The sequence below is a fragment of the Oratosquilla oratoria genome, chromosome 3 (assembly GCF_046742065.1).
Source record: "Oratosquilla oratoria isolate Oo_2021 chromosome 3, ASM4674206v1, whole genome shotgun sequence".
NCBI lineage: Eukaryota > Metazoa > Arthropoda > Malacostraca > Stomatopoda > Squillidae > Oratosquilla > Oratosquilla oratoria.
Window position 1 is genome coordinate 72879906 of NC_134779.1, and position 5000 is coordinate 72884905.

Sequence of the window (5000 nt, forward strand, 5' to 3'; positions counted from 1 at the left end):
TGTTGGGATAAGAGAGTACGAAGGATGAAGTACATTGACACCAGGTCGAATGAGGGTAAGAGGGAAGGGAGGGGTGAAGGTGAGGGAAAGGGATTTTGAAAGGAGACAAGGGTAAGCCTAGGGAGGGCAATGACAGGCCAGGTCAAGTCAGGTCACGTGAAGAGAGGAATGGGAACCATAGGCGATGAGGGGATAATGGGTATTGGTAGGTTGGAGAAAGATGGAATTTAATTAAAGAGGAGGGGAGAGAGGACGTTGCGAGGAAGTGGAGTAAAAGGAAGGTGGAGTTGGGTGGTAATGAAGAGAGAAAGGTAGAGGGACAATTGGAGGGTGGAGGGAGAGGCGAGAGGGGTGGAGGGAGAAGCAGTAGGAGAGGAGAGGAGAGGAGGGACAGGAAGAGGAGAAGAGAGGAGAGGGTAGGGAATATAGGAAGGCGTGGAGCGAAAGGAGGGAAGAGGGGTTTCATGTAGTCGGAAGGAGAGAAGCTTGGCGTTAAGGAGGGAAAGGGAGGGAAGGCAATGGAAGGGAAGGTGAGAAGGGGAAGGAATGAAGGGAGGGAGGGAAAAAGGAAGGCAAAGAAAAGAAAAGAAAGGAAAAGGAATGGTAAGAAGGACCGAGGAGAAAGGAATAGTTAGAGATGGAAGAACGAAAGGAATGAAAAATGGGAGGAAAAAGTGAAGGAATGAAAAAAAATGGATGAGAAGAATGAAGAGATGTAGGAGAGTGAAAAGATGGAGAAGTGGAGGAACATACTGTATGTGGAAAATGAGGAGGAACAACATGATTGGGAGGAGAAAGTTGAAAAAGAAGGACTAGGAAGTGGAGGCGTATCGTAAGGATGAGAATATGAGGCTGTGAATGGTGAGGATGAGTGAGTATGAGGAGGATGAGGATGAATATAAGAAGGAGGAGGAAGAGGATGAGGGTAAGGGGTAGAAGTAGAGCAGGAGGATGAAAAGGTTTCCAATTTTCCTTGCTACTGCGGTTGATGGCCAATTACAACGTGACGCGGTCGTTAGCACATGACGTCATTATCACGTGACGTCATTAATGCGATGTCATTATCACGTGATACTGTCACCGTCACACGTTATTATCGTGTGACATCATTAACGCAATATGAATAGTGGGATCGTAATGTAATGCCGTTACTACTTGTTTTTTTTTTCCGTGACGTCATTAGAATTACGTCAAAACCATGTGATAGCCAAGTGACGTGGTCGTTCCGGAGCAGTCGTTTGTCCCACTCAATGATATTAAATTCCTGATTCGAAAAATGGACGGGGTAGGGATGAGACTGCCTCTGATTTAATGAAATCAAATGGCGGCAGTCAGAATGGATACTTTAAACAAGGTCAGTTTCAAACAAAGAGGTTAGACTTTCCATTCGTGTCCACACATTAATTAAAACCTCCTGGCCACTCTCTAGACAATATATATATATATATATATATATATATATATATATATTTATATGTATATATATATATGTATATATATGTATATATATATATATTAGTATATATATATATATATATTTATATGTATATATATATATATATATATATAATATATATATATATAGATATATATATATATATATATATATATATATATATATATATATATATATATATATAAATATATAAAGCTTGGATGTGCACAGGAAGCGGCGAGGTTGATTGAAGTGTAGATCGACATATTAATCGAACTGGAAAGTTCCTCTCTAGTTAATGAACCAAGTTAATGGCGACCAAAGCGAAGCATTTCCGAATCGTCGAAACAAATGGGTTAGTTAATCGAGACAAATGATAACCTGTTAACTCAAGAATAAAACCATTTGATTATCGTACGGAATGGTTTAATTATCGAAACATTTAATCAACTTCTCAGAGTGGAAGGACAGATCGACTCCTTGGCCATGGCGGCGTTCCCTAAGCCGAATAAGTTCCCCTGGCAGCAGTCAGGATAAACTCGTTAGGAAATGTCTCAGTAGTGAGGAGTTAATTCTGTGCGTAAAAATTGCTCGCTGAACTCGTTAGCGTTGAATCCCCATATGCATTAGTTCCCCGCCGTGCAAATGTTTATATCTTGCGCACGCCGTCGGATGGGAGGGTATGGGTAATACCCCCAACTCTTATGCAAATGAATATGGAGGTGCTCCAAACGACCCTTCGCCTACTGGAGACGGGGTTGGTGATAAGAGAATGAGGTTTGGGTGGAAGGGGTGGGAAGGGCATATTGGGTGGGGGGGAGGGGCATGAGAATGGGTGGAAGGGGAGGGGGTGGGTATCACCATCCGAGTTATGAGAACATAATGTGTTTAAACGAGGAAAACCGTCGAAGTTATATCTCAATAACCCCAGGGGGTATTGAAATGGATTCTTGGAGGTATTAATATTAAGAAAGGTGGTGGCAGTGGTGGGACGATGGTGATGATGTGGTGGTGCTGGAAATGGTGGTAGTGGTAGCGGTGATGGGGATGGTCGTAATGGTGGTCGTGGTGGTGGTAGTTGATCGTAGTGGTGGTCGTGGTGGTTAGGGTGGAATTGGTAGTCGTGGTGGTGTTGGTCGTGGTGGTGATTGGGGTCTTGGTCGTAGAGGTGGTGTGGGTGGGGGTGGTGATTTTGGTTGCGGTGGTTTTGGTTGTGGTGGTTTTGGTTGTGGTGGTTTTGGTTGTGGTGGTTTTGGTTGTGGTGATTGTGGTGATGGTTATGATTTTGGGGGTTGTAGTGATTGTTGTGATTATGGTGGCGGTGGTTTTGGTTGAGTTGGATGTAATTAGGGTGGTTGAGCTGGATGTGATTGTGGTGGTGGTGGTGGTGATTATGGTGGCGTTAGTTTTGGTTGAGTTGGATGTAATTGTGGTAGTTGAGCTGGAAGTGGTGATTGTGGTGGTGGTTGTGTTTTTGGTTGTGGTGGTGGTGGTTTTGGTTGTGGTGGATGTGATTGTGGTTGTGGTGGTTTTGGTTGCGGTGGTAATGGTGTTGGTGATTGTCGTGGTTATGAGGGTTGCCGTAGTGGTGCTGGTAGTGGTAGTGGTGGTAGTGATGTTGATGTTCATGGTGGTGAAAGTGGTCGCCACAGTCTTCTCAGCATCCTAAGCAGCCTCCGCCTCCATAGCTGGCGCAGCTCTAGCCGCTGCGTAAGAAGTATCACTGAGTCCCGTGGTCCTCGAGTTGTTTGGGCCTAAGTTCTTGAAGAAGAGGAGTCTCTGCCCTCTGCTGAGCCTTGTAACTAAAAGAAGCCCCGTGGCCTTGTCAGGGTAATGGATATTGAGGATGTAATTACAATGGCTATGTTAAAAGTGAGTTAGTCATACTTTAGTTCTATCGTGTATTAGCTTATTAGCTCAATGAATTGCAAAGTCTTATTAAGTGGACGGACGAGTTGACTGAGGTAAAAGAAGAAATCAGAAATAAAAAAGTAAAAGTTATGGCACAATAAAAAATATAAAATGCATTACAGTGAAATTATAGGAATAGATCAAACAAAATTAGATAAAACAGAATAAGATAAAAAAAAAAAAAAGGCGTGCACCAATATCTCAACCACATGAGCTCTGTTGTAATATAAACAGTTTCATGTAACTTTATTCGTTCAGGGAATAACCTCACAATGAAGAGATTGAAACCTACTAGATTAGTATGCGTTTCTTATAGACAATATAATTTTATTATGAATCTTTCACGCTTCATTAGCACACGTTTCGAATCATACCCATCAGTAATATATATGTGGGGAGAATTAATCTGCCACACAAAAAAAAAAAAACAAGAAAAAAAACCGATAATAATGGTACATCGAATTTTGAATAATTTGACCGCGAATGCGGTGACATAAAAATTATCATTGTTGGAGTATTCCAGATCTTCTGCAACATTGCACGATTTTAATTGTTTTTATCATCAATAAGGGGTACTTAATAATGATGTAAAATGGCGTACCGACTGAAAAGAATTATCTGGCGTCACTCAAATGGAGAATTGGGTAAAGTTAAAAACGCGGACAACATATCGATCTGACTTTTTGATGTTTGTCAGTTCCTTTGTTTATTTATCTACTTTTGTGATTGTTAGTGTGTGTATAGGTGGGTGGATGTTTTTGCTTGTGTTTGTGTTCGCATGTTTACCTAATAGTATACAAGAAATGTAGGACAGGAGTTATGCTCATGTAGCTTTGTCTTTTTCTCTTTCTTATTATATCTAACCTTCAGTTTGTTTATGATAGTTTGAGCTACATCATCTTACCTATTCAAGGAACGCCATATGTGTAGAGATTTTAAATTGTTTATTTATCTATTTGTTTATTTATTTATTTATTTATTTATTCATTTATTTATTTATTTATTTATTTACTTATTTATTTATTTATTTATTTATTTATCTATTTATTTATCTATTTACTTATTTTTATTTATTTATTTATTTATCTATTTACTTATTTATTTATTTATTTATTTATTTATTTATTTATTTATTTATTTATTTATTTATTTATTTATTTATTTATTTATTTATTTATCTATATATCTATTTATTTATTGACATCTTTCAGACATCTCGTCGTCTTTATTTAGGTCCATGACCTCGAGACGTCCTTCCGACTCAAAACAAAGTAAACTTGTCAAATTTCTCTCCTCCCTCTAATAAATGCAACACTACCTGCATATTACCCCATTCTTGTTTTCTTCAAACGATAAAAAAGTCCAATGGTTGTATTTTCATCGTGCATTTTTCATCTAAATTCTCTCAATCTCGATTGTCTTCGCTTTGTGCATATTGTATTCTGCAGCATCTCAGGCATTCTGTTATTTTTCCTCGTCTCCTTGTCTGTGAAGTGAAAATGGACTGTTATGTTTGTAAACTAAACTGTATTTCTCATTCACAATCAGGATGATATTTTGGTTCGATGACAAGTCCATGATTCTTCTTTCTATACGGTCTTGTAAGTCTCGTTTTGCAGTGATAATCTTTTTGAGTTTTTGCAATTTACATCCC